This window comes from Rhipicephalus microplus, chromosome 7 (assembly GCF_043290135.1).
Source record: "Rhipicephalus microplus isolate Deutch F79 chromosome 7, USDA_Rmic, whole genome shotgun sequence".
Taxonomy (NCBI): domain Eukaryota; kingdom Metazoa; phylum Arthropoda; class Arachnida; order Ixodida; family Ixodidae; genus Rhipicephalus; species Rhipicephalus microplus.
In genome coordinates, this window is record NC_134706.1 from 142,140,131 (window position 1) to 142,166,144 (window position 26,014).

The window sequence follows — 26,014 nt, forward strand, 5'->3', positions numbered from 1 at the left end:
GTTTTCGGCAATGAAGTCGCCGACTTCATTGCCTCCCGCGCCACAAGACGAGGTTTTACAAGACAGAGCAAGTGGTCTTCGTGCACTGTGCGAGCGAAGTTTAACGGAGAATTCAGGAAACGCTGGGCTTCTGAGTGGTCGTCCGAAAATAGGGACACCGAACTCTATAAGTGGGTGCTGGATTTATCCCAACTACCGGCGTATTTTCCACCTAACAAGGCGTTAGTCCAGTTGCTCACGGGCCACGGATGGTTCCACACATACTTCCACAGGTTTAACCTGTTGAGCGAGCCCAGGTGTTTCTGCGGGTGTATGTGTGAGGGTATCAAACATTACCTGGCGGAATGCCCCGTTACCAAGACATCGCTGATCTACTACATCCTCGGGTAACCACGGACAGCTCGAGCTACCCACGCGTTTTAAAACAGGCGCGTAATCGTGCTCTGCTAATACGGTTAGTTCAACATATAAGCGACCTGATTCCGGACATCTCGCGATAACGTGTAGTGTTGCCCTCGGCCTTTGTAATAGCGGACGCCTAAATAGAAACACCATCCACAATCACAAACACACCAAAAGTAACGGTAGAAGGCGCGTGCCGCAGGATGCACGCGTTGGCTCCCCCTGTCGACCCCGCACGGGAGAGGTCTTGTACCTCGGGGACGTGGGCGCTGCATCCTTACTGGCGCACGCCCGGTACACTAGCGCAACACGCAGTACATAACGAAACGGTGACGCCCTTCTCCAAAGACGACCTCTGGGAAGCGAGATGATTATCCGGTAAAAGTCACGGGAAGAAAGACGCGCAACATCTATTCTCAAAGATCGAGAGCTTCATCAAACCCAGTGAACAGTAGCCAAGCCCAAGACAGTGACGTGAAGCGACAGCTCCAGAGGCTTGAGAGCTGAAGACACGAGGATAAAGCGTGCAGCCATGCGGAACGTTCGCAATTTACTACGGAGTGTGGTCATTGTGTGAATTTTTTTCATTTTTTTCTTTTTTTTCTCTTTTCTTTCTTTTCTTTTTCTTTTTTTCTTTTTTTTATGTTTTTTTTATTATTACTATTTCTTTTTAATTTTTTTTCTGTTCACCACCGGGCACGGCCCAAACGTCTCCGGCCTTATTATTATAATAAAAATCGCGGGGTCTCTGTGTTCGCTGAGCCCTTAGGACCGCCATTTGCGTTACTGTCCGCCCACGATATTATTTTATAATTGGCTTTTCCGCAAACCTCTGCGCTTTGGGTACCATTAAAAAGCCCCTGTTCATTTATTTTGATTGGCTTAAAACCTGGTATGCTTTTGCAGGAACAGGTTCTCCCACAATTTCATTTTTTGCTTTCTTCTTATCGTAGCTGGGAATGAAGTTTACCGGGGCGGTACATCTGTCAAACGGTAATACCCAAAGCGCAAATTTAGGTAAAAAGCCGATATTGAAAGAAGAAAAAAGGTGGGCCACGGTAACGCATATTGCGTCCTAAGGGCGCAATGAGCACGGATACCTCGCGGGGCGTTTATTAATTGACAAAGGAGACTTGGCTGGGACCAGCCCAGCAAGAAAAAATAAATTGTTAAAAAAACGATGATGACTGTTGTCCAACGATGATGACTGTTGTCGGACGATGATGGCGTCACGATCTCACCTCAGTCTTTGCCCGCCGACCGGGGCAATGTGGCAAGGCAGAGGCCGCCGAGGTTCTCACCCTCGCCAGTACATGGCCTACAGGGCGACCCTGCCCCCACATCGCCCCAATCGCGCGAGTATGTTCTTTGTGTGTTCGGTTTTTAATGCGTAACGTCCCGTTAACTTACCGCGTATAAGACGCAAAAACGGGCAACGCGAAATGCAGGCCGTACTCAAGCGAGGTCGGGGATCATGTCTCCGACCAGTTTAACTAGTCTTATCAACAATGCGCGATTTCTCGCGTGTCGCAACAGAGACGCATGTCTTCTTTGGTCGAAGTAGGCTCGTGGTTCTATTTTCGCCGTTATCTTTGTCGTAAGGGGGCAATCGTACAAGTAATGATCTGTTCCCTCGCATGTTGCACCGCACGAACAGACGGGTTCCGCGAGCAGATTAAATCGATGGAAATATGCATGAAATCGGCCGTGCCCCGTTAGCAGCGTCAAGAGGGTTTGGTTGGGCGGAAACCAAGAAGGCGCGTCTAATACGTGTGGTACCCACTTAAAAAGGTCCGTGTCGGCGTTGTTTTGCCTCCAGTCGGATTCCCAGCGGTGCAGTTGCTCGCTCCTCAGCATACTGCAGACCGCTCTCGGAGTGAGCGGGGCCTGCCTCACGTCGCCCAATCGTGCCGCGCGAGCTGCGAGAAAATCCACCAGCTCGTTTCCGAACAGGCCGGAATGTCCCGGTACGTGATAGAGTTTAATCTTTGTCGTGGCTGAAATGTCGTTTAAGAGAGCCTTCACATCCTTGACTCTCGGGTTGGTGGTCTTATATTCAGATGTCGCCTGTAGCAGGGACAGGCACTCTGTATATGGTATGACCGTGGCGGCTGAGCACTTGTTTTTGATGTATCTCAACGCCTCGATCAACGCTATGACCTCCGTGCATTACGCGCCCGTGGCATTCTCAACTCGGTATCTTCCTACCGCTCCGATGCGCTCACTCGGTCCTAATACGATGAACGCCGCTCCTGCCAGGCGATCGGTATACGAACCGTCCGTATAAATGTGTAATCCTGGCAAGCGGGCCATCCTTCACGCCTCGTCTCTCGTAAGTCTAAGAAAGCGGGAAGCGCATCGGGCCGCGGGGTGTTCCTGCCAGACGTCCAGTGTGGGCAGGAGGCGATCTAGACGCACGGACAGTTGTCCGTAACGAATTGGCTTGCGAGCGATTAGTAGTTCGAATTCCGCATTGACCCTTTCCAATTCTAGAGTGATGGGCGGTGCTCTCATGAGCACTTGAAGTGCCGTCGTTCGTGTAGTCTTGAACGCCCCCAACAAATTGAGTAGAACCGCGCGCTGCAGGGAGGTAACGCGGGATTTGAGGCGGCAGTCAGGGCATATCGCGTTCCACCAAACTGGTGAACCATACATAATGGCAGGTAAGATGACGTTTCTATACAACGTCACCTTCTGTTCGGGGCGCAACAGTCCTCCCTGCATTCCAGAAAGTACCCCGATCTTCGCAACCAGCAGTTCGGTCTTTTTCTTTAAGGTATTCGGCATGTTTAAAGAAAGAGAGCCGAGTGTCAAAGACGGCTCCGAGTATCCTCAAGGAGTCTTTGTACGTAAGTTTTTTGTCTGCTGGGTTTAGGCGTATGCACGGGCGCCATTTTTCCATACCACGGTGTCCGTTAGAGAATAGCACGCAGTATGTTTTTTCCGTGCTGAGGGTGACCCTTGCCCCAACGGTCCACTTCACTATGTTTTTTAAGACTGTGGACCCAAACTCTCCCAAGCGCTCTCGCGATTCCGCCGGGATGACAACGATGGTGTCGTCGGCGTACGCTTGAATTGTTATGCCCGTAGGGAGTGGGAGGCATAACAGGTCGTGAATTACCACGTTCCAGACCATTGGTGAGATTGGGGACCCCTGTGGACTCCCCAACGAGGGGTATGCCACCAGTTCGCCAGCGTTTGATCGAAACACCACCGACCGCTGTTGGAGGAACGTCCTGAGCATGTGATATAGATTAGCCGGCACGCGGCGCTCGCGGAAAAACGCGAGCACTCGAGGATGCCATACGCTATCGAAAGCGCCCTGGAAGTCTATTGACATCAGAACCGCGGGCGTCTTTGAGACTCTCAGCTGTAAGAGGGTCTCTTTTAGGTGAACTAAGGCCATTACCGCACTTCTACCGTGTATGAATCCATACTGATGGTCGTGGATATGCCCGTGCTTAGATAGGAAGTGATAGAGGCGGCCGTTCAAGAGTCGTTCGAGGATCTTGCCCAGAACCGAATTCACACATATCGGCCTATATGACGTTGTGAGCTCGGGGGGCCGGCCGGGTTTCGGAATGAAAATTATCCTGCCGCGGCGCCAACAGCGAGGGAAATATCCAAGCGTGAGCGCCGCGTTGAGTACGAGCATTACGAACCGCGCGTGCAATTTAAATAGGCCCTTCACGAGGAGCGGCGTTATTGCGTCCGGCCCCGGCGACGAACGCGGTGGCATCGCCCCAATAACCTCGCGTACCTCCGCCTCGGTAAATGGGACATCTACCTCGTTAAGATTGTATGGCCTTGCGGCCATTTGCTTGGCCTCGGCGTGCTCGGGCAAGTTTTTGCTCGGGTCGTCCACCGCGATGTGCGTCTCGAGTAGGAGGGCCGCCGACTCGAGATGTGTCGCAGTCATCGAGCCGTCAGCTCGCTTCAGCGGGGGCAAGAACCTTGGTGGGTGGTTTCTGCCAAAAGCTTCTCTATATGACGTCGAAAAGACGTTTCCGCGCGAGCACGCGTTATGGCATTCTCTTTCATATTGGGCCTTTGCCTCCGCGGCCCACAGACGAAACCGTGCCAATGCGCGACTGTAGCCCATTTTGAGGAGGGCCCTAACGTCGTCGTTTTTGCTCTTTGAAAACGTCTCCGCATGGTGTTTAGCTTCTTACGCTCTTGTGCCAGAGCTGGTGTCCACCAAGAGTTTCCCCTGGCGTTTGACTTGACTGGCCTGAGCTGGCGTCGCAGGTGTTTCTAAAAAATTCCATAAAAGGCCCCCAAGATGAAATCTCATGCCTCTGGTGACCGTAGTTGCGAGCATATGATCTTCGCGAACCAGGGCTCCCTCTCTAGCGAGCGCAAGAGCTCTTGCTGAGCGTATCTTGTTAGGCGTGTGGGCTACTCTTTCGTCAAATCCTATTCGCACTTCTATGTTCCTATGTTCAGAATATGTGACATCGGTGCGTACGATCCATGTGTATCCCGCCATCAGGACCGAGGGCGTTGCCAGGGTGAGATCAATCCAGCTGGCGGCGTATGCCGTCTCGTAGGTCGGCTCGGACTGTGGGTCATTCATGACGACCAGGCCCGCCGCGGCCGCGAACTCCATGACCTGTGCGCCCCTATAGTCCCCGACTCTGAGACCCCATGCTCGGTGCTTGGCGTTAAAGTCACCGGCTACATTGACGTGTGGAGAACGCGACTGCGACACCACCTCCTGAACCATCCGGAGTGTCGTGTCCATCGGCTTGTGTGGCGGAGCATAGACCGACACTATAGTAAAGTGGGAGTCGCGATGTTGCCCATAGACTCCCACCACTTATTTCGACAACATCACGGGGTGTGCACAGGTCGAACGGTGGCCGCCTCACCAGTACGATAGCCGCCGGGTCTTCCACGCAGGCAAAAGCCGTAAATCCCGCAGGTAGGTTGGGCATTTCTCCTTCGGTCTATATAAGTCGCACGCTACCGCGATGTGTGTGTCGGTCTCTATCATGCGATCGCACAAGTTACTCAGAGAGTTCCTTGCGTGATCCAAGTTGACCTGCATGAACGCCAGACGCAATAACCCTCCCCGTAGCCCCCCCCACGGCACTACCCTCGCCGTTACGCGCCGCCATAGTGCGTGCGCGCCCTCGGCCTCGCCACCTTCTCTAGTAGCAACGGGCATCCCGAAAAGCTGGTCGGGTGCCCAGCCGCCTCCAAACCGACCCGGCGGCAGGCCGCGCAACAGACCGTCGCGTCACCCATTCTTACGGGACATGCAGCCCCCACATGGCCTTCGGCCCCACACTTCGTGCAGACGGCCTTGGTCGGGTCCGCTGCGGCGGGGCACGAACTTCTACCGTGCCCATAAGACGCGCAGAAGGTGCAAGTGGGCACGTGTAAATCTTCCGATGCGTGCACCATCGTCCACCCGACCGATAACCGCGGAGAGGCCATGATTCTGCGGAAGACCTCCGGGTCGACCTCTACCACGTAAGCTTTAGTTCCCCCACGTCCTCGAAATGTCACCTTGACCTTCGATATGTCCACCCCTATCTGGAGGGTGGGGTTACGTTCGTCGAGGAGTCTCAAGAACTCCTCGGGTCCTAAATCGGGGTCTACTCCGCAAAACCTGACGTGGGGGTTTCGGCGGGCGGGGATGCGAATGGTCATGGCAGCGCGCGTGACTGCATTTTCGTTTATGGCGTTCTGTATGTTTGTGAGTGTTTGTGCATTGTTTGTGAAGACCATGACGCCATACCTGGTGTGCCTTAGCGTGACGTCCCGAATGTCCTTTCCCACAGGGTCAATGTTCGTCTTTAATAGTCGGACCACGTCCCGTGCCGGCGCCTCCGTCGCTCCAACCGGTGTCAGGAACGCCACGTGTTCGTGTCTGACGCCAGACACCCTGCCAGGAGCAGCTCCAACGAGTCCGGCAGGACCAGCCGGCCCAGCACCAGGGATGCCGGCCGGCTCGCCCGCCCGGACCACTGCGGCGTAGCTCGGAACACCAGGAACAGCCGGACCAGTAGGCGTGGCGCCCGTCGCCACCTGGACGCCAGGCCCAGCAGCAAGCACAGCATGCGCAGGACCAGCTGCGGGAGCCGCCGCCAGGCCGCCTAGGATGTCTCCAACCGGGGGTCGCTCCGCCACTAACGCTTGTCTCTGTAGGCCGGTGATCTCCCGGCGCGCGTCTACCAACTGCCCCTGTAGCGACAGGGCCGCGCCCCGCTCCGTGGCCGCGTCCGCCCGCATGTCGGAGCACAGGTTCACCAGCTCGAAGACCCTGGACATGATGTAGTTTCGGGCACTCACCGTGATGCGGTTTACCGAGTCCGCGCAGAAACGAGAGATCTCGTCTTCGATCTCGCGCGCCCAAGTCTGCATCCGAGTGCCCGGATCCCCCCTGTGTCCGATCCCGACCGCGGTGACCTCCGAAACAGAAGAACCGGCATCTTCTTCCTCGCTCGCACCCGCTGTTGGTATCACAGGACAGGAATGGGCTTGGGCAGTAATGGGTTGCGGGCTTTTAACACCTCTCGTCGCCTCTTGTTCCCTCGGGTTCTGCAAATCCGCCAAAACGCTATCGCCTTCTGGCGAAAAACCATGAGTTGGTGTATTGGAAGAAGGTCCTACGGCGGGAGAACCCGCCCCATCGGGCGAAACTTCGTGTACGGCCCGACTAGATGTCATAGTGGGGCCGGCTCATACCCGCCATTTGCCGAACCCGGGTATCGCCTCTCTCGATCAAATAACGGTCAAAATGACCGTTCCAGCTCCAAATTTCTCTGTGGGGCGAGTCCTGAGATGTTCAAAAAATGCCTGCCACTAAGTAAAGTTGTCAGGAAAAGGTGAAAACTTGCCTTTCGGCGAAATCTTCCGGGAGCCGATGCAGCGGGCAACCGACGCAGCATCGGCTCCTGCTAAATCGCCGAAAGGTCAGGTTTTTCCGTTTTCCCAACGCGTTCGAACAGTCAGTAGCTGTCCCTGAACGTGTCAGGACGCGATTTATCGTCTCTAAAAGCCGATCGAGTGCGAGACTTATTAATTATTTCGATCTTTTGCCGAGCCCTTAGGTGGGCCCATGGAGCGACAGGGGCAGGCCCACTGCATTCATGGCGGCTAGTAGGGCAACGCACGAAGTTTCGCCCGAAGCGGCGAACATCCCGGCGGCCGGGAGCGTCTCGGAAACGCCGCGTTCCAGATTTTCGGAAGAAGGCGACAGTATACTCGCAAGATTGGCGGACCCGAGCAGTTCAGAGGTCACGGGATCGGTCCAGGGGCCCATACCCACTGTTGGCGCGGCTGAAAGCGGAACAGTGCGGCCCATACCCACTAACGAGACAGAACAGGAAGATGATGTCCGGTCGTCTGTCTCAGAGAATACCGCGGTGGCGACGGGTCTTAGGACGGATCTCGGGTCTCGGGTAATGGCAAGAGTCCACGAGCTAGAGGAAGACCTATCGAAGTTCTGCGCGGACACGAGCAATAGGATTATGGTCACTAGCCGTAACTACATTCTGGGAAGAGTCTTTGAACTGGCACGTCTCTGCTCGGACTTACGAGCTGACGCGGCTGCGGAGCGCGCGGTGGTCTCATCCTTGCAGGGCAAACTCGTGGAGGCACGCCGGAAGACGGCGTCGATGCAGCGACGCGTCGCCGTGGCTGAGAGACCGGCGGTCGGCGATGTCCTGTCCGGCGTGCCGGGCACGTTCCGTTCCGGTGCGAGTGCCTTGGCAGTTCCAGGCGGCCAGGTGGACAATGTTGGTGCAGAAAGCACGGACGCACCTCTCGGGGCGTCCGTGCTGCGGCGTTGGCTCGGGAACGAGGCCGAAAGCTCAGGGGTCTTCTAGGAACGGCCCCGCCGGACTTCAGGCGACCACGACGCAAGGAGCGGGACTTCGACAGGATTACGTGGCCTTTCCCACGCCGGTTGGAAGCACGGACGCCCCGGCGAGAGAAGTGGTGCGGGTCCTGAAGTCAAACATCGACCCGGTGGCCAAAGGGATCCAAGACGTCACACTGCGGCACACGAGGTATGGCGTCACCGTTTTCTCACACACACAACAGTCACTAATCAACATGAGAAACGCCATCGAAGAAAATACCGTAACACGCAACGCGATTACAGTACGCGTCCCAAATAAGCGCAACCCGCACGTTAGGTTTTCGGGGGTAGATCCTGAAATAACAACTCAGGACTTCGTCCGCCTCCTCAGCGAGCGTAACCCGAACTTGCAACTCGATGAGGAAACGTGTAAGGTTAGGGTATCTTTCCGAGAAAGTACAGGGACGATGGGACACGTAGTCGAAGTGGACCCAGAGGCCTTTAAGCGAATCATGTCTTCCTCACGTATCTCCATCGGATGGACAGTCGTCAGGGCATGGGAAGACGTGCACGTCCCCACGTGCACGTTTTGCGCATCTTACGGGCACGGTAGGAGTTCGTGCCCCGTATCGAACGACGCCGCGAGGGCGACATGTATGCGCTGTGCTACGGAGGGGCACACGGGCAGAGAATGCACGGTGAGGGAGGGAGACGCGACGGTAAAATGTGCCGCCTGCCACCGGGCGGGACTGTCGTCTGCCGGTCACCCGGCGGGACACCCGCAATGCCCACTACTGATGGGAAAGGTGGCAAGGCTGAGAGCCCGCACCAATTATGGTGGGGCATAATGGCGGCGCTACAACTTCAGGGGGGAATCAAAGGGGGAATCTACACGTGTCACTTGTCCAAATCAACCTCGATCACGCGCGCCTGGCGACAGGCGCCCTGTGCGAGCGTATAGACGCAGGGTCGTTGAGCCTGGCCGCAGTTTCCGACCCATACCGAACCTCAAAGAGGATACCGCACCTTCCGTCGGGGTTCGGAGTGATTGCCTTGGATGAGGATCCGGGCGCAGCAATCCTTTATAGGGAGCCACCGTTTGATATTTGTCCCATCACAGTGACAAAACTGGTGGTAGCGGTATAATGCCAAGCCCGCGAATTTGATTTTGTGTTAATATCGGAATACGCCCCACCCCACAGATCAATGGACCCTACCCTACAGGCAATTGAAGAAACGCTTTTGAAGGTTAGAACTCCCAACGTAGTGGTAGCTAGAGACTTTAATGCAAAGCACCTACTGTGGGGGCCAAACGCCGGTGATGAGAGAGGGGCGCGTCTGCTGGAGTTCGCTGCGGCCAACGAGCTCATTGTACTTAACGACCCACAATCGCGGCCCACGTACGAGACCCCGTACGCAGCCAGCTGGATCGACGTAACGTTGGCCTCATCCACCGCCGCGCAATCCGGAGTCCAGTGGGAGGTACGGGAGGACTGGAAAACGGTTGACGCGTTTTGCCCAAGCCGAACTACTCAGGGCACTCGCAAGGGACGCTTGACGCTTGGTTCGATCAAGTATTAGGGGCTGACATATCGTCAACGACGGCACTGGACTTCGTAATGGAAACATTCTATAAAATCTTCCAAAGCCACCAGCATAAACAACTGCGCCCAATCAAATCTAGAGCCGGAAAGTCGTGGTGGACACCGCAATTGGCAGAAGAAAGAAAAAGGGTCAATGCTATGCGGCGAAGGTTTCAGCGGTGCCGAGACAAAGATCTTAGAGTGTGGTATAGGTACAAATATTCGAAGGCGTTAGCGATGTTTCGAGCCCGAATAAGGGAGGCCAAGGATCGTTACGAGGCTGAATGCAACGCGGCGTGTTCGAGGCGTAGTGTTTTTTCGGCCCCTTTCAGGGAAGCCTTCGGCCGCACGAAAAGCAGAAAATTCTTGCCACCTTTGGAGGGCCCGGACGGAAAGCTCACGAACTCGCACTTGAAGTCGGCCGCCCTTCTCCTTCGTACGCAGGTAGCTGTAGACGACCCCGACGTTGATCTGCCAGTGCATGTCGCAATAAGAGAGTTGGCGGCAGCCTCGTATCAATCAAGGCTACAGGATATACCTTTCACAGATGGGGAAGTGAAAGAAGTGATAAGTAAAATATCACCGAGGTCGGCGCCGGGTCCCGACGGCATTACGCCCGGCATAGTTAAGGGCTTATACGAACAAAGGCCAAAATTCATAATGTTCGTCCTTAACACGGCACTGAGGCTCGGTTACTTCCCTAGATGTTGGAGACGTGGCCGAATCATATTTATACCCAAACCTAACCGGCCCCCGCGGTCCACGACCTCGTACAGACCAATATGTATAAACTCAGTATTTGGAAAAGTCTTGGAAAGGCTCCTCAACGGGCGAATATATAGCTTCCTGTGGAGTAACGGTCACGTACACGCCCAGCAAAACGGGTTTACGCACGCCAAAAGTGCAGTACTAGCACTGCACAACTTAAAGGCGAGGCTCGTACAACTGCGCGCGTCGAAAACTCCAGCCATACTAATGAGCCTGGACTTCCAAGGGACGTTCGACAGTGTATGGCACCCTCAGGTGCTCCGCTTCCTCCGCTTCCTCAGAGAAAGAGATGTCCCAGCGAACCTATATCACATGCTACGGTCGCTCTTAACAGACAGACCCCATAGTATTTAAAACTCAGGCTAAGGAAGCGGGGGCACGGCCTACCCTAGGTAGCCAGCCCGCAGGGATCGCTCCTGTCGCCTCTGTTATGGAATGTCAAAGTGCACGAATTACTATGTATGCCGATGCCGAAAGGCGTAACCCTACAGGCATATGCGGACGACACCTTGATCATCATCCCCGGCGAATCAAAGAAAAAACTTGAAGAAACGGCATCCGAAGTACTCAGGAAAGTACTTAATGGGCGCGGGTAGCAAAAGTACGGATAAATAAAGACAAGACGTTCTGCGTATTGTTCGCGCACGGACAAGGCGGACTTGGAACGAACAGTCGCCTGACCATGAGAGCGGGAAAAGAGGACAAAGCCCTGGCATTCAAAGAGTCAGTGAAGATCCTGGGCGTCACATTTGATAGACGTCTCTCGTTCTTCCTACATGCCGATGCCCTGAGGGCTAGGGTAGAAACACTTCTGACGTGTGTTAACACCCTAGCCCGATTGCAGGGTGGACGACTACGTCCCGAACAAAAGAAAACGTTATACCGCAACGTCATTCTCCCGGCCGTCACATACGCGTCACCAATATGGTGGGACGAAGTAAGCCCGGACTGCAGGTTGAAATCCAGAATGATTTCAATACAACGATCGATTCTCCTACGCTTGTCCGAGGCATTTCACACGACCAGAACGGCCGCTTTACAAGTTATAATGCATGCTCCACCTATCGAATTGGAACTTGATCGAATGAACGCGGAGTTCCGTTTGTTTACCCTGCGAAGTATCGTTCGATACGGGGATCTAATCGTACGACCGGAAGAAGTAATGTACCCGGTCGATCGGCTCGCGATTCATCCAGCCGAGCGTGCTTCTTTTCCCCATCGGCGTCTGTCAGCAGGGGAAGCCAACGTGTTGGCAGGACGTCAAGCACTACACATATACACAGATGGATCGTATGCAGAAGGACTGGCAGGGGCAGCCTATGTTGTTTTCGGCAGGGCGAGCCGAGTGGAGGCAGTGGGTAGATTCGCTTTATCGGGAGCCACGAGTGCATTCTGCGCAGAGGCTGTGGCCCTTGGAGAAGCATTAAAATGGTTAAAAGATCACCCCACTGCCCAAGATATATATATCTATACGGACTGTCTTTCACTCCTTTATGCATTAGGGTCCAGAACTAACACCGATCCGCGAATAGCAGAAATGCTGAGCACGATTAAGCGCATAGAGGCTCAATCGAATATAAAGCTCTGTCACGTTCCGGGACATAGTGGAGTTTTCGGCAATGAAGTCGCCGACTTTATTGCCTCCCGCGCCGCAAGACGAGGTATTATAAGACAGAGCAAGTGGTCCTCGCGCACTGTGCGAGCGAAATTTAATGAAGAACTCAGGAAACGCTGGGCTTCTGAGTGGTCATCACAAAATAGGGACACCGAACTATATAAGTGGGTACCGGATTTATCTCAACTACCGGCGTATTTCCCACCTAACATGGCGTTAGTCCAGTTGCTCACGGGCCATGGACGGTTCCACACTTACTTCCACAGGTTTAACCTGTTGAGAGAGCCCAGGTGTTTCTGCGGGAGTATGTGAGAGGGTATCGAACATTACCTGGCGGAATGCCCCGTTACAAAAGACATCGCCGATCTAATAAATCCTAGGGTAACCACGGACAGTTCGATATACCCACGCGTTATAAAACAAGCGCGTAATCGAGCTCTGCTAATACGGTTAGTGAAACATATAAGCGACCTGATCCCGGACATTTCGAGATAACGAGTAGTGTTGCCCTCGGCCTTTGTAATAGCGGACGCCTAAACAGAAACATCATCCACAAGTACAAACACACCAAAAGAAACGGTAGAAGGCGCGTGCCGCAGGATGCACGCGTCGCCTCCCCCTGTTGACCCTTCACGGGAGAGGTCTCGTACCTCGGGGACGTGGGCGCTGTATCCTTGCTGGCGCGCGCACGGTACACTAGCGCAACACGCAGAATATAACAAAACGGTGACGCCCCTCTACAAAGATGACCTCAGGCAAACGAGAAAAATATCCGGAAAGAGTCACAAGAAGAAAGACGCGTAACATCTCTCCATGAAGATCGACAGCTTCATCGAACCAAGGGAACAGTAACAAAGCCGAAGACAGTGAAGCAAAGCGGCGGCTCTGGAAGCGTGAGAGCTGAGGACACGGGGAGAAAGCGTGCAGTCATGCGGAACGTTCGCAATTTACTACGGAGTGTGGTCAATGTGTGCATTTTTTTCTTTTTTTTTCTTCTTTTTTTTCAATTTTTTTCAATTTTCATTATTCTTATATTTATGTTTTTTATTATTATTATTTTGTTTCTGTTCACAACTGGGCACGGCCCAAACGTCTCTGGCTTTATTATCATATTAAAAATAGCGGGGTCTCTGTGCTCGCTGAGCCCTTAGGACCGCCATTTGCGTTACTGTCTGCCCACGATTTTATTTTATAATTGGCTTTTCACAAAAATTTGCGCTTTGGGTACAATTTAAAAACCCCTGTTCATTTATTTTGATTGCCTTAAAACCTGGTATGCTTTTGCAGGAACAGGTTCTCCCACAACTTTATTTTTGGCTTTCTTTTTATCGTAGCTGGGAATGAAGTTTACCGGGGCGGTCACGAGGACCCCACCAATCGAGGCCGTACCCCGTGACCTCCCACTTATGCTACACCTCTCATATCTCTTCACAGAGTCCGACTACAGTCAAGCTTAACAGGGTCTTCTTTCCCCGCTGATTTCACCAAGCCCATTCCCTAGGCAATGGTTTCACTAGATAGTAGATAGGGACAAAGAGTGGTGTTGGGCAAATAAATATTACCTAAGTGTACATAAAGTGTTAAGCCCTGCCTGCTGTAGATGGGGACAGTGGAAATCTCGTTAATCCGTTCATGCGCTTCACTAGTAAAGATGACGAAACATTTGGCTATTTTTTTAACATCATACCCTCCGCCACTTCCAAAACTCACAAGAGACGAAGGCACTGACTACAGGCATTTTCAAAGCAACACGTTCACCCAAAGCGTACTATTCCACCATATGAGACCAAAGTTGCACAGCTACATCTGTCCTGACGTCTCTCATAATCATATATTGGTTTTGGGACGTTAAACCCCACATATCAATCAATCAGCCACATCTGTCCTCACTGCAATGTGGCAGACACTCTGGCACACCACCTACTGTATTGCAAAGTAAGCGTCCAAAGACTACAAGCAGCAGCACCCGATGTCGACCAAGACCTCCTCAGTGAAGCGTGGGGGCTGCGATCTCCCAACCGGACCTGGTCGAGCAGTATCGACTGGTCGCTCGAGTCCGGCGGGCTGTGCAAGCCAGACGGTTCCTGGAATGAGGAACCCTTCCACCTACTCTCACAAGCTTCATTCAATAAATGTTTTTTTCTCTCTCTCTCTCTCTCTCTTCAGTGACAACACAACGCCAAAACGAGAACCACGCCTAGCGTAAGCCCCGCATGACGCCAGTAGTGGTGTTCCCAAAACAACGCGAAAAGTTATCACTCTGTGGGCAGAGAGACCCGTTTTGGCCGCTAGACTTAGCTGTCAATTGCCGCATTCCCAGCATGGGACAAAGGCTACCCGAGCCCATGTCGGGTTTGTCGATTGTGCACCAACGTCGACCGCTGGCCACCTTGAATGCCAGCAAGCCGCCCTGAAGACACCTAATAGTCGTGATTTTCATCCTCCTGTCCCAGTCCCAGGTACGGCATGATCCTTGCCGAATACGTAGCTCAAGTACCTTTGTAGGTCATGGTGATGAATGATGCCATTGGATAAGATGATGCCCCCGTAGCCGATGAGATGCATTAGAATGTTAGGGATGAGGTACTTCCTCCTCTTCATTTCATGCGCTCCGGACAAGTCCACCCTTGTACCCACCACCTGGACATCCAAAACCACGCACTGACTGTCTCTGAAAAACACAAGGTCTAGAATTTTCGTTCCCTGAGAGATCGGGTAGTGTGAAGGTAACTGCGAAGCACCTAAAACGACGGCGGACTACGACGAGAACGCCTGAAGCTTCACTAACGTTTTACCGACTCATGCGGGAGACATTTTCTGCTTCGCTCTGCGCGCGAAGGTTCCCTGTTCGTGTGGCAAAGCCCGGAGGGGTCATGGCATCGTGGCGTGTTCAAGCGCCCGGTCTGCCGGCAACCCGGCTTACTTGAGGGCAACAGGCACAACAGAAGGCTGCGATCTCGTGCACTTCGCGCACGGCTGGAGGAGCTTTGCTGGCCGGCTCTCGCTCCCCATGTTCACCGTGAGATAAAGTCGCGCGCCCGTGTCTCTCGAAGCTCTTGCAATCCCGGTCGCAGAGAGGATCTTGCAACCTCGACCACACTTTCCCTGCAAGCTTTCTTTTGATTCAAAGTCCTGCGGAGGTCTCAGCGAGGTGCCACAACCTCAATGCAGTCGAACGCCCGCCCCCATTACGGTCAGGTTCTGGCCCGACGGTTGCCACCGTCTTACCTTCGAGTGGCCGTTGTTGGCGCTTGCTGTGCAGCGTTCAACGTGCTTTCCGTGATGCCAACGCAGTCAAAATGAGTCGACGGCTCACGTTCCCTTGTGCACCGAAGTCTCTCTTGATATGCGATCCGACCTTCAGACAGACGAAGCCAAGGGAAGAACCAAGGCCGCAATGTGCGTTCATAGATTCAGTGCTCGGTGTGTCCTGCAATTCACACGAAGTCTCGCAGCTGGCTGCGTTCTTCATCGACCCGAGAACCGAGTGATCCACTGCTTCGAGTCGTGAAAAAGTGTTTGTTCAATTGCGTACAGTCAAAACCAAGTAGTCTTAGGCACCCGGCCAAACAGTGGCCAAGAAGGACGCTGTCCAGCGCATGCTTGTACTCTAACTCTGCCGCGCCTGTTCAGATGCCGCGAATCGAGAACTGGTGTGTTTCGGAAGGCGTTTCGCTTCCGCTACTTGAGAGTGCTTTTATGGCTTTTTCGCTTGCCCTGAAGAAAGATTCGGGTGGCGCCGAAGCCAGATGCCCAAGCCGGACCCGTAGGTATCGTCGTGTGCTCGCTCTCATTGGCCCGCCTAACAAAAACGACTGCGGTACACCCATTTGGGATGACTGCCACTTGGGCGTGTTGGTAAAGGTTCATGATGGTAAAGGTTTAAGCGCTTGTCTGTGTCCTGTCTGAGTGTGTGCATTTTTAACGCTTGTTTCATCATACACCCGTTTGGATAAGAGTGCACGCAGATGCGGACCTCGGAGGCTACACACTTCCTCGAGCGGCCGGTTCCCGGCTGCATGAATTGCGGGATTCACGGTCTCATCGACAATCCCCTCCCGTTTTTTTTCCACTCTGGCGTGTCCACTCCCAACACGAGGGGGTCGGTACTCTGTCCCATGAGCGAAATGAGAACCCCCACTTTTTGTTCAACGAAATTGCACAAGCTTCTTTCGCATCGACGGTTTGGCACCTTACATCAAAATGCCGATCCAGCTGCTTCAGCACACAGATGAAGCTTGGCGCACCGTACTTGCGCGGCACTTCCCCCGTCTACCAAAGCCAGTGCCAAGGACCACTTTCGGCACCGGAGCCGCGTACGAGCCTACTTGAAGCGGAAGGACGAAGCCAGCAAGGACCCGCCTACAAGTGCGTTCAACTGTCGGGACGTCCAAGTCACTCGTCCTTCCGTGCTTCCTCTTTCGGCAAATCATTGCGGCACCTTACCAAAGCGCGCACACCCGCTAATCCCTTTCCCTCGACGGCGGGCAGAACACCCGGCAACGTCAACGCTCCCCTAACCGCAATCTTGCGCCGTGTTTTGTGTGGTGGATTCAAAAGGCGGCCGGCACTGCTGCAACCATTACGGCCGGTAAGCATACCCCACGGAAGGCGGGACGGTCATCAGAGCGTGCGGTTCCCCCATCGAGTACTGCGCATCTCGGCCGATCCATGGTCGGCCGCTCATCAGCGCGAGCCGGTGCCAGCAAGATCCCTTGCCTGCAAGAACCTACCGGCAGCCTCCGTCACCCGAAGCGCGGAGGCGCTTTCCGCGGACAGCGGGACGGTATGCACTGGTGCACAGCGGACCCGTCACATCGCCAGTTCCATGACCGATCGCCGACTCTTGTACCATTCCTCTCGTTCTTGGCAGGCGCCGCGCAAGTGTCGGGTCTTGTTCTTTCACACTCGAATTGTCGGGAGGGCAGTCAGCTGCCGTTTCGGGAACGCGCAGCCTCGCCTTCTACCGACATAAACAGGGCCCGCTGGTCGCGCTACGCCGCTCCTGTCGTACTAGGCTGTCTCGCAACGTTCGGGTCGCACGTTTTCAGCGTTCTGAGCCATGGTGCAGTGGCGAGTCGAAAGCCTACCCACGAGCGCGTTGCGCCGTTTGTACCCTGTCCGCCACCTGGCCGACCATCCAAGGTCGCGCGGCGTTGGCGTTCGCTGGTCACAACATTTTGTCACGGGGTGCCGCTCCACATTTAGGCAGCCCCGTGGGGAAAAGCCGTCCTCGCGTCCACACTGGGTCAGCGACAGAAAGTGTCGGGCGCAGACGCAGCTGAGGCGCTTACCCTTCAAGATCCGGTAATGATCCTTCCGCAGGTTCACCTACGGAAACCTCGTTACGACGTTTACTTTTTCTAAATCATCAAGTTTGGTTATCTTTCCAACAGACCTGCGCAACCAAAAGGCCACGCTGGACATCGGTCCGGAGGCCTCACTAAATCATTCAATCGGTAGTAGCTACGGGCGATGTGTGCAAAGAACAGGGCGTAATCAGCGTGAGCGCTTACTGCGAATTCTTTGTTCAAGGGGAATAATTGCAAGCCCCTATCCCAATCACGAAAGAAGTTCCACGGGTTACCCAGTCTTTTCAGACAGAGATAAAGACACGCTGCTTCTTTCAGTGTAGCGCACGTGCGGCCCCGAACACCTAAGGGCATCACAAACCTGTTATTGCTCCGTTTTGTGCGGCTGGGAGCCGCTTGTCCCTCTAAGAAGGTTGTAAGGTGCTGGAAACCCCGCGCCTATTTAATAGGCTAGAGTCTCGTTCGTTCTCGGAATTAAACAGATAAATCGCTCCACCAACTAAGAACGGCCATTTACCACCATCCACCGATTCAAGAAAGAGCTCTTAATCTATCACACCTCCCAGTGTCTGGGCCGGGTAAGTTTTCCCTCTGTTGAGTAAAATTAAGCCGCATGCTTCACTCCTGGTGGTGCCCTTCGGTCCATTCCTTTAAAATTCAGCTTTGCAACCATACTTCCCCCGGACACGAATATATTGGTTTCCCGGAAGCTGCCCGCCGAGTCATTTGAGTAACCCAGGCGGATCACTGGTTGGCATCGTTTATGGTCAGAACTAGGGTGGTATCTGATCGCCTTCAAACCTCTGACTTTCGTTCTTGATGAATGAAAACATTCCTGGAAAAGACTTTCGCAGTAGTTTGTCTTGCGATGGTGCCGTCCCTCCTAATCATTACCTTGCATTTCAAGAACCAACAGAACAGAAACGAGGTCTTGTTCTATTATTCCATGCAAGTTTATTCATGCGACACGCCTGCGTTGAGCATTCTATTTTTTTTCAAAGTAGTAAACACTGGCCATCTCGACGCACACAATGAAGTGCACGAACAAAGATCCGGTATGATGTTCAGGCTTGGCCGTCGCATCGGGTAGATGCACTACTCGTCTGAAACTGAGATCAAACTACGAGCTTTTTAACCGCAGAAGCTTTAGTATACGCTATTGGGGCCGGAATCACCGCGGCTGCTGGCACAAGACTTGCCATCCAATTGATCCTCGTTAAAGGATTTAGAGTGTACTCACTTCAAATACGGGGCCTCAAAAAGAGTCGATTTCGTATTGTTATTTTTCGTCACTACCTCTCCGAGCTGAGAGTGGGTAATTTGCGCGCCTGCTGCCTTCCTTGGATATGGTAGCCGTTTCTCAGGCTCCCTCTCCGGAATCGAACCCTGATTCGCCATTACCCGTTACAACCATGGTCACACCCTTGTCACACGGCCAACACTGACCTCTGGTAAACTCCGTCAACGTAAAGCTCTGCTAGCTAGTTCAACGGAGATGGAGTTGTATCAGCGTCACACGGCATTACAAGGTTGCAATAGTTGCGGCAAGGGGGCTCAGCCGGCACTGTTTGAGCTTCACAGAAGCACCCCAATTTCATCTCTAGGTGCTTTGTTTGTGAACCTTCGTTATGCAGTTTTTATGAAAGCACAATATTAAGTACGTCTGAAGGCAACAAAGCATTAAAAATTATTTCAAATAGAAATGCACTCGCTAATTGTAGCAAGGCTGGCAGCGACGCTGGCCACCTTGTGCCTAACGCTAGGTTTGTTCACAATTGCGCTGTGTTCAGTGACCAGTTATTTTTGTAGCCCGTGTACCAAAGTTCTTGTATTTCCTTCCCTCCTGAGCGCATCCCAAGTCACCCTTGAATTAGATCTGGTCCCATTACCCATTCCTGCAGTCGTTAAAGCAGGTGACGATGATGCAGCGCTGTCAGTCATTCCTCTCCCGGGCCTACGCAAATATGGCGACGACAAGAACCGCGCGCATGGACGATGCCCTCCACACCGCGCCAAAAAAACACGTTTTGAATGAGTACTGCAACAAAAGAACGCTTATTATTGCCAAATTGTATTTATTTTTGTTCCTGTGGGAATTAAGTGCTCGATTTTTTTTCTGACCAGCCGATACTGGTAACGAGAGTACCTCGTTCCTCTGCGAAGAGAGATCGTCGAACGTGCTTTGCGAAATGCTCCGTTTACCTTCATTTGCGTAAGCGTTGCCGTGTGACACGGACCACATCTCCCTTGTCAAAAAGACGAAGGAGCTAAACGGTGTTCGCGGGTGCCCGTGTGACAAGGTGTGGTAAGACTGCTTCTCACAACCAAAATCGAAACTGGAAGTGAAACCGACAGCGGAAAATAACCGACGAAGACGAAAGTGTGCACGGGGTCAGACGAACGCGAGCACGTGAGTTTCGGGACAGCGACGGGCAGAGGAAGAACGCGGCCAGCTAGCAAGAGCGCTAGGCGTTGGGCCTCAGGGGACCGAACCAACGAGCGGGTGTCACCAACCCAACCGGGACGAGCGTGGCATGTTCCTGAGGCGAGTGGCGGTTCCGGGCCGGGCCTGACATGCTGTTCCTGTGGCGGACGAGCGTGCGGGCCAGGGCAAGCGGCTGATCCTGTCCAGACTCGGGTCCGGCACAACCAGTCACCGAGATCGTGGCCACGGTGCCACGTTGGAGCCGGTCCGGCACAACCGCCAATTGAAGGTGCGACCTCGGTGTTGCGTCGGCCGCAGCGTGGGGCCGCCTGGTCCAGCACGAGCAGCTGATGGTCTGCTCGTGAGCTTCCGTGCACTTGGCAACCTCCCCGTGGCGAGGTTGCGTCGTCGACGCCATCGTCTTCAGCGGGAGCGTGAGTGGCACCCGACGGAATTAAGACTTCCGAGTAGTGAGGACGCGTGGGTTACTCGCGGGCGCGTAGACATAGGGACTGTATGACTGAATTACGGAGCCAGTGTGTTGTACAGATAGCCACAGTGTTGTGATTGTTTTGTGTGTGAAGTCAATAGATGTTTCTCTTGTCCTTGTCTTGGGTTTCTGCGTCTGAGGGCCCAAGAACCACCACAATTGGCGAGCCTGCCAGGATGGCTTATTAAAATCTAAAGCCATTACTCAGACGCAGCCGTTGTCATGGACAGGGAGAAATTTATTGCACTTGGCCGACAGCTAGGGTTGGAGAACGAGGAGCTGAGAGAGTGGGTTGAGCGAGAGTGTGTTGAAGCTCGAGATGAGCGTGCTAGGGAGCGCGAGATCGCGAAAGAAAACGCTGAGAGGCAGCAGAAGCTGTTAGAGCAGCAGCAGAAGGTGCAGGAACAAGAGCTGAAGATCCTCGAACTGAAGCTTCGACTTCAGGAGAGCGCAAGCAGGGTACAGCCAATGGTGGCTGACGAACAAGAAGGATCCAGCATGAGCGCCAGAGGAATAACAGAGGTCTGCAGTCCTCATAAACTTATTCCGCCCTTCAATGAGGCTCGGGACGACCTCGACGCGTACCTGCAGCGATTTGAACGGGTCGCCACGTGTCAAGGGTGGCCGCGTGAAAAGTGGGCTCTTTCGCTTAGCCTATGCATGACAGGAGAAGCGCTAACAGTCATAGGCCGGTTAGATCCAACAGCTGTGCTGAATTATGATCAGCTGAAAGCGGCGCTTCTTCAGAGGTTCCGCTATACTGCGGAAGGCTACCGCAAAAAATTTCGTAAAGCGAAGCCCAAAGAAAACGAGACTGGTCTGCAGTATGCTGCAAGACTTTCCGGCTACTTTGACCGTTGGCTTGAAGTGGGAAAAACGGAGACAAGCTTTGCTAGCTTGCGAGATCTGATGATAAGTGAGCAATTCATGAAGGGTTGTTCTCCGGCACTCAGGATCTTTCTCAAGGAGAGAAGTTGCAAAACCCTGAGTTCGCTTTGCGAGACTGCCGATAACTTCATGGAAGCACAGGCGCTCACAAACTTAGGAAGAGAACGGATTCCCAAGGATCCGGGACCTTCGGTGTCCAAGCCGGAGTCCGCGAAGAAGACGGAGAAGCCTGCAAGTCGCTGTTTCCTTTGTGACAAGGCAGGCCATCGCGCAGCCGACTGCTGGTCCCGCACGAAAGGGAATACTTTCAGCCGATGCGGAGTATGCAAACAAAGTGGACACAGCAGTGACAGATGCCCCGGTAGAAAATTTGGCAAAGACCAGGCATCATGTATGCTATCGGAAAAACGCGAAGACTTGACACCTGAACACCATAAGAGTGGCTACGTTGTTCTCCAAGACGGCGGAACAATACCCATCGTCAATGCCACATCAAGTCGACGATCCGCGAACGTTGGAGTCGCTGACATGTTTGTTGTGGAGGGGTTCCTAGAGGACAGACCAGTGCATGTGCTTCGAGACACCGGCTGCAACACGGTCGTCGTGCGGAAATCCTTGGTTCCGAAGGAGAAGTTCACGGGAACGACGAGCCCAGTGTACTTACTGGACCGTACTGTGCGATACCTCCCAGAGGCAAAAGTCCTTTTGCAATGTACATTGTTTACTGGGGAAGTACTCGTTAAGTGTATGACCGACCCATTATACGACGTAATTTTGGGCAACATCAAGGGCGCGGCATTGCCGGATACGTTACCTATGAATGAGTCAGCACCACAGCATGACCATGGCCACGTGGAAACAAGGCGTGCACCATGCACAGACTCTAGCAAAGGGAATGCTATCAATGGTGAGCAGGATGTATCTGGCAATTTGCACGCAACCCAACCAAGATCGAATGCGGAGGAAGCGTATGAGCCACCGCATGAAGCCATGGAAAAGTGGCCCCTACCTGAAGAAGTCCTCGTGGGAAAAGCAGGAGAAACGAAGAAGCACACTTCTTTACCTGTGATGACTCTGCCTGCTTTACAAGTGGGAAGTGAGGCGCTTAAAAAATATCAAGTGGATGACGACACTTTGCGAAAGTGTTTCGAGGCGGTTGGAAAGAAAATCATGTCGAACAATCGAGAAACGGTGTTTTTCATTCGGGACGGAACCTTATTCCGCAAGCACAACTTGCCAGATGGAACTAATTTGGAGCAACTTGTTGTACCACGACAGTTGCGTGAGGTGGTGCTGAAACTAGCCCACGAAGGCATCTTAGCCGGCCATCAAGGTATCACGAAGACAGTAAGCAGGGTCACTGGAGAGTTCTACTGGCCGGGTGTCCAATCCGACACAAAACGCTTCGTGAAATCTTGCGACATCTGTCAACGGATGGTGCCACGCCACCTGGTGGGACGCGCTCCCTTGGGCACCACGCCTATCATCGAGACACCGTTTACGAGAGTTGGCATTGATATTATCGGCCCATTGTCACCAACATCTGAAAAGGGCAATCGCTACGTACTGACAATGATATATTTTGCGACGCGATACCCCGACGCGGTAGCACTTCCCTCCATTGAATCGAGACAGGTTGCGGAAGGTCTCATGGAAATGTTCTCTCGCGTTGGCATACCTAAAGAGATCATCAGTGATCGCGGCACGTCTTTCATGTCAGCAGTTATGAAGGAATTCAGCCGACTTCTTTCATTCAAACAACTGCCTACTACGCCATACCATCCGATGGCCAATGGTTTGATTGAACGTTTTAATGGGACATTAAAACGCATGATAGGGCGAATGTGTCAAGAGCGTCCGAAAACCTGGGACCATTACATTGGTCCGTTACTGTTCGCCTACCGAGAGCTTCCCCAATGTAGCACTGGATTCTCTCCTTTTGAACTATTATATGGTAGATATGTGCGAGGGCCAATGGCTGTTCTCAAGGAGCTCTGGACGAACCCTCGCCTCGATGACGAGACCAAGACGACATACACGCATATGATGGAGCTGCGGCAACGTTTAGAACGCACCTGTGCGCTCGCACACGAAGAATTGATGAAGGCGAAGAAGCTGCAGAAAGGGTACTACGATAAGAAAGCGAGACAGCGCGAACTTGTCCCTGGTGACCAGGTGCTGGTGTTGTTACCAGCCGATGCTAACAAGCTGGTGCTTTCCTGGAAGGGCCCCTTCCCTGTTATTGAGAAACGCAGCGAACTGGATTACCTAGTAAACCTGGGCCACAAGGTTACGCTCTTTCACATCAACATGTTAAAGAAGTATGAGGAGCGCAAGCCACTAAGCCAACGAACGGTTGCAGGCGTTACCACGACGTTGCCAAGTGACACAGACGAGGTTCAGTCCGATGAAGTGCCCCATATCACACTAGAACAGACACAGGACTGGACGAATGTTACCATAGCATCGGAGCGCAACGCTGATGCACGACAGCAAGCCACAGCGGTTCTTAAAGAATTCAGAGACGTTTTCTCAGATGTACCTGGGAAGACTGACATTGTTCACTGTGAGTTGAAGCTTACATCAGAGGCTCCCATACAGGTACGACAGTACCCGCTACCTTTTACTGTCAAAGGTGCCGTCGAGGAGGAAGTGAAGGACATGCTGCAGTTAGGTGTCATTGAAAGGTCAACGTCAGCCTATCACTCGCCCATAGTGGTCGTCAAGAAGAAAGATGGCACCATGCGTTTGTGTATTGACTTCCGACAACTGAACAAGGTCATACTTCCGGATTGTGAGCCGATCCCTCGCACAGATACGATGTTCGCTAAGCTTACGGGATGCAACTACTTCTCGCGCTTTGATTTTACTAAAGGATACTGGCAGGTACCTATGGCCAGTCAGTCGAAAGAGCTCACGGCTTTCTCATGTGAATCTGGCTTGTACCACTTCAACTTTATGCCCTTCGGCATCAAGACTGCGCCGGCAGTATTTAATCGGTTAATGCGAGTCGTCACCGAGGGGATTCCCAATGTGCTATATTACTTTGATGATGTGCTCGTCGCTACTGAAACTTGGGAAGAACACTTGGTAACCCTAAAGAGATTGTTTGAGCGCGTCAGAGCGGCTCGTCTAACTATAAAACCAGCGAAATGTGCGGTCGGCTGTCCGACTACCACTTTTTTGGGCCACACTGTTGGGCAAGGTATGCTGCAGACGAGTAAGAGCATTACTGATAAGATACAAGCAGCTGTGCCGCCAAGCACCAAGAAGGAATTGAAAGCCTTTCTCGGCCTATCAGGTTATTACCGCGACTTTTTGCCCAATTACGCTGAGTTGACATTTCCGCTCACAGAACTTACAAAGAAAGGCCACCCCAATAAGTTATTATGGGGTGAAGAACATGAGAGAGCGTTTCGACAAGTGCAGAATCTATTGTCCACGCAGCCTGTGCTGAAGTCACCCGACTTGCATAAGCCATTTGTTCTGCGCACGGATGCGTCTTCGCGGAGCTTAGGAGCAGTATTGCTCCAGGAACACCAAGGCCGTCTGCACCCAGTTTCCTACGCGAGCCGTAAATTACTACCCCGCGAAGCAGCCTACTCCACAATTGAAAGAGAAGGCCTTGCCGTAGTCTGGGCTGTTCGCAAATACCACATTTTTCTCTATGGCAAGCCGTTCACGTTGCAATGTGACCACCAGCCATTGACTTATATTCAGTCAGCTAGGCACCTAAATAATCGAGTCCTGCGGTGGAGTCTCCTTCTTATGGAATATGACTTTCACGTGGATCACATTCGTGGTGTGAACAACGTTGGTGCCGACTACATGAGTCGAGCGGCTTTTACCGAGCAGTGACTTATTGCCGTTGTATACAATTTTTTTATCATGTTGTCATCATAGTGCAATTGGTTTTTTTTACATCTAAACTGTGACATTTAAAGTGTGCGGAACCTTTGTTATATTCGGGAACTGTGTGTTACGTGTGTACAACGTACTGGAAGTTGGGGGGAGTGTGGTAAGAGTGCTTCTCACAACCAAAATCGAAACTGGAAGTGAAACCGACAGCGGAAAATAACCGACGAAGACGAAAGTGTGCACGGGGTCAGACGAACGCGAGCGCGTGAGTTTCGGAACAGCGACGGGCAGAGGAAGAACGCGGCCAGCTAGCAAGAGCGCTAGGCGTTGGGCCTCAGGGGACCGAACCAACGAGCGGGTGTCACCAACCCAACCGGGACGAGCGTGGCATGTTCCTGAGGCGAGTGGCGGTTCCGGGCCGGGCCTGACATGCTGTTCCTGTGGCGGACGAGCGTGCGGGCCAGGGCAAGCGGCTGATCCTGTCCAGACTCGGGTCCGGCACAACCAGTCACCGAGATCGTGGCCACGGTGCCACGTCGGAGCCGGTCCGGCACAACCACCAATTGAAGGTGCGACCTCGGTGTTGCGTCGGCCGCAGCGTGGGGCCGCCTGGTCCAGCACGAGCAGCTGATGGTCTGCTCGTGAGCTTCCGTGCACTTGGCAACCTCCCCGTGGCGAGGTTGCGTCGTCGACGCCATCGTCTTCAGCGGGAGCGTGAGTGGCACCCGACGGAATTAAGACTTCCGAGTAGTGAGGACGCGTGGGTTACTCGCGGGCGCGTAGACATAGGGACTGTATGACTGAATTACGGAGCCAGTGTGTTGTACAGATAGCCACAGTGTTGTGATTGTTTTGTGTGT

At 53.2% G+C, this 26,014-nt stretch overlaps 1 non-coding gene across 1 annotated transcript; it reads right to left on the reverse strand.

Moving 5' to 3' along the window:
- Positions 1-15,535: 15,535 nt before the first annotated feature.
- On the reverse strand, positions 15,536-15,688 carry LOC119180448 (5.8S ribosomal RNA). Its single transcript, XR_005111040.2, has one exon. It is a non-coding gene; the product is annotated as a 5.8S ribosomal RNA (ribosomal RNA).
- Between the last annotated feature and the right edge of the window lie 10,326 nt (positions 15,689-26,014).